Consider the following 14621-nt stretch of genomic DNA (forward strand, 5'->3'; position numbering starts at 1 on the left):
CACCTGCGCCCACACCTGCTCTTAGTAAGTACTACAAGGGCCAGACACCGTGATACCAACTCATCTCTCTCCGATGACAACTCTATCATCTGAGTAATAAAAATAAAATTACTTGAATCTTGTTTTCTCTAATCAGGATTGAAAAGGACAGGTTCCAGAGATGACAAATTATTTTAAAGATAACCTATACTCTACAGTTTTACTATCTTTGCATACAGTAGAAATGGTATTTGGGGTACATAATTATCTGTTTCACCAGTATCTTCATTAACATTATTATTCTCTTCTAAAATATGGCTTTATTTTTCATTATCTTTAAATTAACAATAAGCATTTTCCATTTCTTTTTTTCCATTATCCTTCCTTCATTATTTAAAAAAAGAGAGAGAGAAAAGAGAAAGAAAGAAAAGAGAAGAGAAAGAAAGAGAAAAGAGAAAGAGAAAAGAAAGAAAAAGAAAAAGAAAGAAAAACTCCAGCCATCAATATACTCCTCTTACAAGACAGGAATGATAAATCTTGAAGTGCTTCATTAAACGAGTATCAAAAACTCCTTTTAGCTTTTTCTTCTGATTTTGGAATACATTGTATACAAAGTGCCTTTAAATGGTCAGTTTTATTGATTATGTTGTACTTACACTTGAGGAAACTGATGATTTTGGACGTGTTCACTGTGGCTCAAAGACGATCACAGAAGGACAGACTAACGGGGTAAGAAAGTAGGCAGGTTAAGACCTGTGTAGGAAGTGGGAAATTCTAACCACACTTCTGTAAGCCAAAGGTTTTGACATTATCTAAGTCTCCTCAGGGCAGCCTGATCTGTACATCTGCTCAGGACTGTAAGTCATTTTATGGATAAAACAACATGGCCCTATAAGGGTGACGGGACAAACAGCCTTCCACATGTATATGGCAGCTGGGTGCACTCTTGAGATGCTCTGCTTCTTTGACACTGAGCAGTTTCTCTTGCCTCATCCTCTCTGCACTCTTGGGCCCCCTGTCTCCTCTCATACTCTTCTAGAACATTCCTACCATCAGGGCCATGCACAGCTTGACATGCTGCCCCTGATGGTCTACGTGGCACTCCCCACTCATCTTGCAAAGCCATCTCAGGCTGTTCTTCCATCTCCCTTACTCTAACTCGGTAGTCACCATCAGGATTTACATCTCGCCGCTAGATGAATGGAGATTCTGTAGGGTAATGATGTTTGCATACTGCCATGCTGATCTCTTCAGAATTCTGTAGGAACAGGAGCTATTTCTTTTCTTATTTCCAATTCCTGAAAGCATCTGGTAGATGAACAGTTACTGTAAATTGAATTTAGTTTGTTAGACTGCAGAAGAGGAATCTGTTCTGTACTACTGACACAGCAGTGACACTCAACCCACTTCCTGGTTAGTTTAGTTCACCTTACGTACACTTTTTTCCTGCCAGCTGACACTTAAATGTCTTTAGGTAGGAGAAATGTAAGCCTAAAGCTATGTACAGTTGGCCAGAAAGCTGAGGACTCAAACAAAGCTACAGAAGCACATAATTACCTGGTTAGCCACATGAAAACCGTGAATATCAACTGGCAGCCTGAGTTGGTGGCTGGTGTTCTTATCTAACATAGGATGACCAGCGGGTGAGCCCATTAGCCCCTGAGTCCAGCTTATCCTCTAAGTCAGTCATCTCCCCTTCACACCATCAAGTCGTACCTTTAAAACTATGATCTAGCAGGAAAGAAAATACTCCACAAAAATGTGCTTTGTAGATTTTCACAAGGGTTACTATACAGTCTGTGAAGGAGAATTAGGCAGACAACCAGAGGGGCTGTTTGTGTCCTGTGCTTAATGCGAGTTTTGTTGTTGGTGTTTTTGTTGTCGACACAGAGATCAGGAGGGATTTGTGCCCAAAGACCGATAAATGCAAAGGCCAATGTTGTCTGCATTTCTATCATATTCTCTTATAGATTCTTTTCATAAATGCACTAGAGATTGTACTTGAAAGAGACCTTTGGGTTCATCCATTTGTATGTCTTTTAGAATGTTCCCAGGGGTTGCTTTTAAATGCTCTGCTCTTATTTCAGAAGCTCTTAGAAAATATTCTAGTGTCATAGAGTCAGCAGGAGCCATGGAGTTTATCTGACCTGACCTTCTGTCCTATATATTTTCCTAAAAATGATGGTACAAGTTAAAAACATTTGATTGCAATATAAAATGTGTTCCTTTGAAAACGGAATAGAAAACTGCAGAGACGTAAATGCCTGTACACATTTGCCCTAGCAAAAATTGCTAACATGTAATTCATGTTATAGCTTGATTGTATATTATGCACTTAGATGCCTCCTGAAAAGCTGAGTTTAAAAATACACATAAAAGCAAAATAGGCCATTGAATATGGCAAATGATTTTCTCCATTGACTTAATTTTTAGTTTGTTAGTAAAAGCAAAGTCTGATAAATTTATTAGGCACATTATTTGTGCCTAATAATAATTAACTTGAGGTTAAAAATGAAGGAATAGAAATTAAATGATGTTGAACACCTAATGATTAGACTATGTGCTAGTAGATACTTTTACGTATCCTGCCTTATTATGTATAAAGAGTTCATATAAATACAAAGGAATGTGGTTTCTTTCTATAACATTTAAGTTCAGTCTACACATTTTATAATTCACATTAAGTAGTCAAACGAAGGTTTTCCAATCTCAATTTGCCTAATAGAGAAAGTAATGGCAGCTTTTAAATATTTTATTTTAAATATTCTTTAAAAATTATATTTACTATCTGAAATACAACCTATAGCCACTACTTCATAATGAAATGAGGTAGAGAATAATAATAATAATAATAAAAGAATACTTTCCTCTTTTATAAACTACTACTCTTTAGTCTATAGATCGTCCCATAAAGATTTGTGTCAATTAAGTGTGCATTTTGTTCATCCATAATTTGTATTGATTATATAAGAAAAAAAGGTTGAATACAAAATGCCCAGTACTTAATGTGCCTTGGGCTTGGAAATAGTGAGATACATATTCATACCCAGAATAGGTATGAAGTGAAAACAAGCCAACTAGAGAATATGTAAATACTGTGCCTTTGTTGAACTTATAAACATTCTCAGTCCCTATGAATTGGTAAAAATTTACTGCTATATGCTGGACAGAGCTATATTGTTACAATGTAATGTGATTCAACAGACCTTTCCCAAATGCTTTGTGTGCCGGTTGCTATTTTAAATGCTTTGGATGCAAACTGGATTAAGGTAAATGTAACTACCATGCTTTGAGAATTGATAGCATGTTAAGGGAAAATGTTAAGAATTTGGACACAGATGTACTTAAAATAATTTTGATAATGGAGGTAAGTATACATGCAAGACAGTACACCAAGGAAGTCCTCACTGAGGATACAGTACTTGAACCAGGAAGTGGACGTTGGGGGGAGCTAGGGATGGGGCTAATGCTATCACCGTCAACCACAAACATGCTTCTGTCCTGATTTGATTTAGGAAGACTTCCCTGGACAGAATGCATAAAGACACCATCTTAAGAAAATAAAGATTGTATTTCATGTTGTTTGACTTTCCTGGATGGGGTTGGCCTCCCTAGGCTGACTGCTGTCTCTCCCTTTTCTTTCCTCACAGGTTGGCACCTCCTGTATACCTGGATGGACCCTGCCTGTGTCCTCTTACCTGACTTAGGTCTCTGCAGAGTCCATCCTGTCTACCCACACAAACTTCTCCTTAGGGAAGGATTTGAGCCATGACTGAGTCCCTAATCAACTCTCTGCAGTAGTTCCTGGGCAGAAGGTTTCTTTGGACAACAAACCTCATCTCTTCTCTGCTGGGACACCACACCAACCTGTTCTTGATTGTGCAGTTTAGATGGACATCACTACTGTCCTCTAATTCAACAGCACATATAGTTGTAAAGTAGAGTCAACAATACTCATCTTCAAAAAAAAAAAAAAAAGATAATTTCGCTTATTATTGTTAAAGTAAATTAAAATGGAGAGTAGGCCTGGAGAATCCCTAAACAGACAAAACCAGCTAGGCCTCATAAGTGCCTTCAGCCTTGCTTGACTTGCAGATATAAGTGAAGCTTAACTTGAGCTATTTCTTATAAATGTCTGTATTAAAGCAAAACAGAACTTAAGCTCAACCAAGCAGAAGTAGCCAACAAACCTATAATTATATAACTAAGGACCTTTCAATGGGATTTACCAAATAAGGTAACTGTGTAATTGTAACCAATCAAATACTTTCTTTGCTTTACTTCCGTGAACATCCTATAAGAGCCTCTTTCTCATGCTTAATTAGTGGAGCTACAGAACCACTTTTGGGTTTGAAGACATCTGGTTTATAAATCTCTGTTTGCTGTGATCAATCTTTAACATTTTGTTGCAGCTCAGGTTGCTTTTCAACATTACTGTGACACACATCGTGTGGATAGTAAAGGGCTATACAGAGAAATCCCTCCTCTTGACCATGAAAGTTTTAGAGGAAGATACTTCCTGTGATTAAGCGCTGTATGTTTGCAGAGATATTTGAAACTGCTAAAGTCAGGAAGTTGCTGATGGGGAGTCAGATTTCCTTATGGACATAAAGACATCTTCCTGGTGAACTCCGGCTAGAGGATATAGTTGCTCATCCCCAAATTGTGAGATATCTTGGGGAAGATAAGCAGTCTTTCCATTAGGCATGCAGTACAGAAATTGAAAGGGCAAAGTCAATGACTAAAAGGGGTCTTTTGATGGATGTGGCATCTTAGAATTTTCTGTAAGGAGTAGACAGCCACAGATTCTGTCATTTAAATTTATTCTCAAATCTAAAGCAGGCAAATTAGCATAAAGAGGTCATCAGATTAATGTTTGTTACGTAGCGTGTCTATTTTAATACCTGCTATATTCCTAGGAAACAGGTATTATTAATGCATTTTTAAAGATTAAAAAACTGAGGCTAACGAAAATTTTTTATAAATAATATAAATACACAAGCTCACATGGCTGTTGCAGGGCAGCATTCGACTATTCAACTACGGCTCTGTCCAAGCCACTCAGGTGACACTAAGTCCACTACGGCTCTGTCCAAGCCACTCAGGTGACACAAAGTCCACCACAGACCCCCCGCAACACCCCGGGAAAGTTTGGCACAGAAATGGCACTATCACGTTTAAACATTCTCTTCTTCTATCTACTTAGGGACTCTGTTCCTAACATTAAGACATTAAATAATATTTTAACTTTCCCCAATCTTAGAAAATTATTGCTGGCATCATTTATTTTGAAATGTACAATATTCTTTAAAATTAAGATGATTTAAGCCAGTTTTCATCCTCATTGTGAACAACACTGCTCCCAAGATTGTGTATTTAATGTTCTATTCTCCACTCTGCCTTCTCTTAGACCCCCTCTCACTTCCATTCTTATTTGGGGTGTCAGTTCCATTTTATACCATTTTTTTTTTAATTTTTAAGATTCTAAGTTTCCTCACCCTCTTGCTTCCTGACCCTCTTGCTTCCTGTTTTAAGAGCCACCATCCATCATGTTTCAAATAGTTTTTACAGTAATTGTCTTTTTCCCTTATCCCAATGAGGACTTACAACCAGTATCCTCCCCCTTCTTTGATTCTGTTGTCTCCTCATTGACGGATAACACTGAAAGTCAAACATGTTAGCCAAATGCATTATCTTGTGAGAAAGATGCTGTTGCTGGAAAGACAACCGATGTGCACCAGAGAGAAACATTGCCTTATGCAGGTTTCTGAACGTTCTTCTCCGTTACCTGATAGCCAAGATTCTCAAGTTGCCAGCTTCTGCCTCTCTTAATCATAGACATTTACTTCCAAAAGCGACTTCATTTGGCTATTTAAAAACATCTTTAACTCAAAATTCCAAAAGGCAGCTCTTAACCGACCCACCAAAATGGCTCCATTTCCAACTAGTTAAGGGCTCCACCACACACCAATCACTCAGATAGAAACCTCCAGCCTTCTTGATTCTTTTGTGACTTCCTTCCTTTATCCAGTCTATCAATTTTCCACCAAAACAACTCATGAGCATCTTCCTAGCACTCAATTCTCATCTCCATATCAGTTCAGGTCTTCTTCACTTTTAACGTAATCTGATCCACAGGCAGCCGACTGACTTCCTTGCTTACAATTTTCTCTCCCAGCCATTGGAGTTGCTATTAAAAATGTCAAATTTTTAACATCTTTTCCAGCTAAAAACTGGTTGCTTCTTATTGCCAACCACCTAAAGTTTAAACTCTTCAACCAAGCATATAGACCCCTGCATTCTGTCCCCAGCTCACAGGTACAACTCCAGCCCCTCTCTCCTCTAAATATCCTGTTCCTCAGCCACCTACGCTGAACAACTTATTTACCCGAAAAATGTATAGCTCTTGCCCAGCTCCAGACTTAGCAGAATTTGACACACAGAGACACACACAGTGTCACCCACAGCATCTGGACTTGACCTCTCTCTTTCTCAAACTTGCACATTGATTTGTGTCTCTCTCACATCTGATTCTTAAGATGGGAGAGAGAAAGAGGCTCTCCCTGTGCACCTCTGATAAAAACTGGCCACTGATTCCTGTGACAGCTGGTGCATGGTTTTCATGAATGCAATGCACTAAGATGGTAGGATAATCAAGAAAGGAGCTATTAAGAAGACAGTCGTGATGTGCTCTGCAGGCCGTGGAAATCAGACTGTCTTCCCCCAAGTGCCCGGGCCTCGGAAGCCAGGACCAGCTCCAGCAGCGCTAAAGAAACCCACATGGGCTCTTGGACTCAACCAAACTTAATTAGTGGTTTGACAGAAACAGTCTATGCTTTGGAGCCAGTGAGAGCTGAGTATAAATCCCAGAATCCCCACTTAATTTATAGTAAATCCCTGGGAAAGTCTTAATCAGCCTTCCTCATTCTGATTCCTAAAAGTGAGATGGGATTGAGAATTCCCACCCGGGGCAGTCGTGAGGTTGGAAGATGATACCTGACAGGGTCCGCCACCTGGTAAGAGATGTAAGAAAGAGCTATTTTTAACATCATTTTCAAGCAATGCTAACATGGGCACCATATTTTAAGGTCAAATTTAAGTCATTGATACCAACTACCATTTTAGTTATTTTTGTATTTTTGGAGACCTCCATTGCCAGATCCAAATTAGATTCAGAGAAGTATACCTAAAAATACTTATATTTAAATTTGTGTTAATAAATTCTTTTTTGTGCCTAAAAACTAATTGTGATGTGGTACCACATATTGAATAGTAATTAAGAATTTTTACAGAATTTGTTATTCTTTTAATCAGTGAAGAAGACTATGAAATTCAGAGATATAAAAATCTACTAAAAATTTTAAATATTAACTCTACTCCTTAAAAACATGTGTTTGGTGAAATAACTTAAGTTCTCTAAAAACTGGGAGAAGAATGATTTCATTATTGAATAACTCTGAAAACCAAAAATGAGCCTGGGGACTTGATAAATGAGTCCTGTCCATTTTTTGTTCCATTTTGAGTTACATTCCCCTCATACAGCTGTCCATAAGTTTTTCCAGAGAAAGGATTTAAAAAAAAATACTTTGTGGAAAATAATATCCTATTCTGGGGAAATGATAACACTTAGTAGATATCAAAAATTCCAATTGAACAACAATTTCAAAAAAATATTTTTTTCAAGATTTCAGTATCTATCCTTTAATTTTAACTGTGATCATTATTGTTACTTAGAACCTAAAACAGCAGCAGTAGTTGCAGCCTATGATTTTTCTGGGCTTTATGTGAATGAATTTAAAAGTGCTTAAAATAGCACATGGCACCGAGCAAGTGTGTAATAAATGTTAGCTAAAACACAGAATTGAGTGATATCAGGTGAGATCTATTTATTTTATTTAAGGTTAATTTTGTCCTCGTGTGGGAAATTTTCCAGTAGATCTGCTTTTCAATTAAGAGTGGTAAGCTAATAAGCTGATATGAGGGTGGGAGAGGCATTCAGGCACAAAATGAGAAAGGGGAAGAGGGGGATGGTGACAGCCAGGTCACTTTTATTTGATATTTTATAAACATAAAATATGTCCATATGTAATCTTTATATAATATATGTATATATAATAATGCATCTATTAAACTTTTATTATTTTGCTACAAGCTCTTACACTATATATCTCTGAAATAGAAAACATAGAAATCATTTTTATTTGATAAATAAACACACTGAACATACTGAGGTTCAGAAAGGCAAACATAGTAAGAGACATATCTGGACTTCAAGTCCAAGTCTAACAGTGCTAAGTCAAATTTTCTTTACCCTTTGCCATAGCTATCTCTATATAAGTGATTGTGTATTAACCTGTGTATATTTGTATATATTATTTTATATACCTGCATATTATATAGAGAGATACACTTAGCTCCCTATATGTTAATGCATACAATACTATTTTCTAACCATATGGACATATTCATATAAAAACAGATATATTTTGGAGAGTAAAAGGTTTATATTTCAATGGTTATAACTTGTAAGTTTAATTAAAATAAATAAAACTCAATGTAATCAATAAAATATTAGCCCATGTGATACAGAATGAAAAACTTTAAGATTTCTTGAAATTTGGTACAGTGGATGAGCTTTCTAATATAATTTTCTAGTACCTGCATGCATTTGAGATAATTAAAACATTTTCTAAAAATATGTTTTAGCTCTGATGTTCTTTCTTGCAAGCCTTGTGTTATATTAGCAAGTAGACTGTATCATGTTAACATGCAAAGTCATGACTCTCCAGTTAGCTATAAAATCCCTTCAATTAAAACTTCCTAAGAAACATTAATAATATATTTGATTTTGCATCCTCCATTCACAATGTCAAAACACAGAAATCTCATTTTCTATATATCCTGAATGGCTGCTTCTTAAGCAGCGGGCTGGAGGAAGCCGTGGCTACATCCATGAGGTGGAGGAGCAGGCTCTCGCTCCATTTCCTACAGTCAAGAAATGGGAACAGGATCAAGGGATAAGTGATATTGATATGAATCACTCTGCCTATCATGAGTATAATCCCAAATCCACTTTTGCACAGGCATACATTTTTGCATGAATTCTCTCTCACTTGTTGAGCTGTGCTCAGAAGTGATATTAAAGACAGAGCGATACTCTCACAATCCAAATCACATTTCAATCTAATTTGAACTTCAGCCGAAGGCTTCTTAAACAGAGATGGCCGCTAAAAGGAATGTTTTCCCCAAATGGAAAGTAAAATAAATCCGATTTTATAGGAGACACAGATGCTGGCTGAAAAATTAATCCTTAGTCCTTTTTCCAAAAGTGAAAGATCTGGGTGAATTGAGACGTGGTAGGCTGTTATAAAACTTTGTCTCAGGTAAAGCAGACTTTCGTTCTAAGTCCTGTATTTTTTCCCATCTACTTCTTTCATGCAATGGATTTGAAAAGTCCTCGCGCAGCTCAGGCGTTGCAGCTTATACACTGATAGCTGGTGCCTTGACGGTGTTCTAAAAGTGGTAAGTGCCACAGACAGCATTGATTTCAGATGATGGAAGCGCTAATGGAGAAGCAAAGTCTCCAGGACCTAAGACTACTTATTAAAAACCAAATCAAAGGTTTACAGAACAAGTGGAACCAGGAACTGGAGGCAGCATGGTATGGCGGGGAAGACATGGACATGGATTCAACGTTGGCCCTTTCCGTGCTTTGACTGGGTGACCTGCACAGCACCCCCATCTCCCACCCACCAACTGCAGGTGGTGGTGCCCTCTACCCTGGCTCCGTGGCACTGTTTAGAAGAACAAAGTGAAAGCGCTATACAGTCCTGGGAGCAACATGCACTTCAAGGGCTTGAGAACTCAGGCATGGAAACTGAACCGTAGACCACACTGGAGCCAGGGGGAGGAAGGACGGAACAGAAACGTGGAACCTAAGAGTTTCGCCAGGCAGATCCAGAGCCAGTTCTTACCCCATGTGTCTGAGATAAGCCAGTGGGTAAGGCACTTATTACACAATGTTCAGAATGCAGTGTGAGTCTGGGAGAAGCCAGGGAAGTCAAGGGGCTAGCAGCCCTGCTGAGGTAGGTCAGACTGGTCTATCCCTGAGGAGGAAGAGGATGGGGTTGGCCTTGGGCAGCCGTCACTTCCAGGTGAAACATCAGAGCTTTGTGGATGAAGGTATGGAAACTGTTGAGGGATTGGGAGCTCATTACAAAAATGGTGCTTTGCATGGCCCATCTGTAATGACATAAGTCATGCCCGTCACAGTAGATGATAACTATTAGTATCATCAGTACAGAAATGTAATGTTATGTGGCCAACAGTGGAATGAACAATGTACTGCAGTGACTCAGAAAGGAAGAGGAGAGTGATGGTTACAGCTTGGTGGGAGGGGAGCAGGAAAACTTCATATAGGAAGGAACTTTTCATCAGAGTCCTAAATTATGCATGTATTATAGTGTATGGATTAAGAGATTAGGTGTGTTTTAGATAAAAAAAAAAGTAGCGTAAGACAATAAGTTTGGGTTTAAGGCATGTTTTATCTGAGGAGACAGCAAGATGTCAAAGATAAAAATTTCTACTGGAACCACATAAGGATCAAGATTTGGCTAGAGGAGGATCCAGGAATCGATAGCATTATTCGATTAATTAATTTTTGTCAGCTTTATTGAGATATGGTTGTCAAATAAAATGCTATATATATTAATATGTATAACATAGTGTTTCTACATAAGTATACTTTGTGCAATGATTCTCACAATAAAACTAACATATCCATCAACTCACACAGTTACACTTTTCTCAAGCATGGCAAGAATACTTAAGATCTACTCTGGTTGCAAATTTCAAGTATATGATACATTAACTATAGTTACCCTGTCAACAGCATTTATTTGACAAGCAGCAATGCTTACAGCTCACCTCCCTAATGCTGGGCACTGTTTCATACTTTACAGATTCATCGGGGAACAACCATAGACAGAACTGAGGTGATACTGGAAGGTGAAGGGTTGATACCATAATTCTGTAACAGGATACTGCCAGGCTCAAGTGTGGAAGTGAGATCCCAAATGCAAGCCATCTCTCCAAGAATAAGAATAAAGTACTAACAGAAATGAACAGCCTGGAAGAAGTGGTTAGAACCTGCGAAAGGACTGACTCTAATTGGATTCTTGGGTTCTGTGAGTGAACAACAACCCACCAGCCGGGCACGGTGGCTCACACCTGTAATCTCAGCACTCTGGGAGGCCGGGGGGGGGGGGGGGGGGAGAGGGAGGGAGGGGCGGATTGCTCAAGGTCAGGAGTTCAAAACCAGCCTGAGCAAGAGTGAGACCCCATCACTACTATAAATAGAAAGAAATTAATTGGCCAACTAATATATAGAGAAAAAATTAGCTGGGCATGGTGGTGCATGCCTGTAGTCCCAGCTACTTGGGAAGCTGAGGCAGAAGGATTGCTTGAGCCCAGAAGTTTGAGGTTGCTGTGAGCTAAGCTGATCCCATGGCACTCACTCTAGTCCGGGCAACAAAGTGAGACTCTGTCTCAAAAAAACAAAAAAACAAAAAAAAAAAAAAAAAAGAAAAAAGAAAAAAACCCACCCCTCGCCAGATTAACCCACAGACGGCAACTCAAAAGCAGCAACAAGGACCAAGTCAGTATCCAGCTATAGATACGGATGAAATGACCACAAATCTTATCCATGCATGATTTCCCTTATAAAAATGCCAATATTTAACTTTACCACTATTGAAAAGGAAAAACTCTACGGCTGATTATTAATAGGGTGCAGTAAATGTGAAGCGGAATCTTGTTGGAAAGCAGTGGAAAGTATTCTGTGAAGTTTTATTCAAAAGCCAGTGCACAAACATTTAAATTAGACCTCGAGAACTAGCCAAGGGGTCTGAATTAATGTGGTTATTTTTGGAGTTCAGTGCCTGTGCCTGGCATCTCAGGTGTTGGCAACCACATTCCAGATATAATGCCTTGCTGTTGCCTTCAGTGATTTTGGACTCCTGTGTAGTAGACACCGAGAGAAACAACAACAACAGAAAAAAATACAAATATAAGTGAGCTTATTTATCACACAGCCAAGATTCTTTGGGGTTGGGTAATTGTGAAACAGGCTGCGATAAGCAGACAGGTATCGACTCATCATTGTGAGATGTCTGTTAGTCTGTGAACATGGACTATTTTTGGTGTTCGCACATGGCAAATACATCTGTACCTGTAAGCTGGTGTATAAGCATGATTAACTTTTCCCATGTATGTTGTAATAAATTTTATTAGGATTAAAAATGGCATACTCCAAAAATGACTTTAGTGACTGGGGCTCTGTCGTGGGACTGGCCCGGAAGGCTGGCTGCGAGTACACCCGCGAGCCCTCAAGGGGAACTGATGTGTTTCTGTGTGTGTGTGTTTGTTGATGGCTGACACTAACGGACCCAAAGGGACAGGCCCTTCCTCCCCGTGGGTGAAAACATTCACTTTTTGACGAGAAAGGCCAGCTTTCAGTCCTTCGCGTCCAGGAGGAAAGAGATTATAAAAATGAGCCCCCTCCCCATATGCTACAGTTCACAAATGCCTGCCACTGAATAACTTAATCTTTTGCAGATCTGCTTCCATCTGCTGACCTGACAAGTGCCCAGAGCCCGGATACCACAAAGCACATTAAAATTAAACACAGAAGGAGTACGGGGCTTTTGCTGTCACAGCAGAGACCAGGACAAAGGTGTCTCCCTCGGGGCACTGTGCTAGCCTGAGGGAGACCACACCAATCTGAGCCTCGCAGGCTGGAAAACACTGAGAGAGCCCGAGAAGACTCGCACGAGCAGAATTGGGATGGAGGCATGCTCTGGAGTCTGGAGAGAGAAGACAGCGGGATGAGGCGGGCCTCGGTGGAACTGGCTACCGAGTGCTCCGGAGCAGGCCTGGATGTGGGCTGCAGCCTGGGACGCAAGGCGACCTGGACGGTCCGGAGAAACCGCGGATGTCGAGGATGCCGAGCTCCGCCCAGAGTCTCTGAGATGCTGGCCTACCTCCCAGGGTCGGGAGGCTTGTCTGAATCACCGGGGAGACTTTTTTTAAATTTTATTATTAATTTATTAATAATACTTATTAGCTCTTCTATTGCTTTTTCTTTCCTTATTCCTCTAGCTAGAACATTCAAAAATTGGGGGAGTGGGGTAATAGAAATGCTAATGAGGTATCTTTGTTATTATATTTTGCCTATAGTATCACACTTTTTTTTCTTCCTTTTATTTCATCATATTATGGGGGTTACAGATATTTCTTTCTCCTTCTTAAGTCCCTTCCTCAGTAATTCTGAACTAGTATATTGTAGGGGTCCCTGAGAATCTCTCCGCATTTGAAATCTACTCTGATGGAAGGATCAGTATTGTAGATTTCTCGCTCTTGTTGAACCCCCTGATTTAGGGGCTCTCAATCCTGGCTGTCGTTGCCCTTTGAATCTCCAGATGAACTTAGAAACGTTACCGATGACCAGCTCTCCCCACCGGGACTCCGCGTGGATTGGATTTTACTGATAAATCCCCCCTGTGGCTATTGCATAGACTCCATTTCAAAACCAACCACCTTGATTCCTGAATCCTCAAGAGCACACAGACAAGAGAGCTATCCACCCTTGTTTTTAAAGGCCTCCAATGACACAGAATACCCTTTCTCGTGATGAAGTCCATTTCCTCCTGCAGGGTCCAGTCGCAGAAAAAACAATTTTTGAAACGAACCAGTACTGGCCTCCTTGTACCTGACTGTCACGGTCCTGATTCTACCTGTTGGTGAAGTCAGCCACACACGCACCACAACGTGAACACGGAGTTCCCCTTCAGCTGGCGTTCCCCCACGGGCCTACCAGGCTTTCTTCATAGTTCAGGGCAGTAAGCAAGCCTGGCAGGAGATCTTGTTCAATCAGTATGTAAACACTTCTTTGCTCTCTGTCACTTCTTTGCTGTCAGGTGTACCAGGCTTCAGAAAATAGGACGGACACAACAGGCACAGTTCTAGCAGAATAAGGTTGGAAACCCACAGCGGTGGAGGTAGTGTGAGCAGCAGGCATCTGTAGTCAGATAGTCTCAGCCATGCCCTAATCACTCTGTCACCCCCATGCAAGCTATTTCCCTCAGCCTCAGTTTCCCCATCTATAAAATAGTGATGATAACAAAAACACTTTTAGAATATTTATTATGTACCAGATAACAGAAATGCAAAAACAAACAACAACAACAAAAAAAAAACAAAACAAAGAAGAACAAAGAAGAAGATATGATCTCAGGTTTAGAAGAAAAATATACATGGAACCCTACAATGGTAACATATCCTATGAAGTGGTTCTAGAAGGATCACTAGAGGGAAAGCCAGACTAGGGAGTGGTTGAAGAAGCCTCCTCTGGGAGGTGGTATTCCTGGGCACATCACATCAGGGAAACTGGTGATTAGGTTGGCCAGTGCTGAGCGTGTCGTACCTGCAGACTTCCTTCCTTGCCACGTACTCTTTGAAGTAGATGAGACGATTCGCATGCACTAAGTCCACTAAAAATCTTAGTTCTCATCCTACTGCCTTAATTATCCCCATCCCCAAATGGACACGACTGACTCCAGAGCCTGAGGGCAGATATAAATCCT

The sequence above is a fragment of the Microcebus murinus genome, chromosome 3, assembly GCF_040939455.1.
Source record: "Microcebus murinus isolate Inina chromosome 3, M.murinus_Inina_mat1.0, whole genome shotgun sequence".
NCBI lineage: Eukaryota > Metazoa > Chordata > Mammalia > Primates > Cheirogaleidae > Microcebus > Microcebus murinus.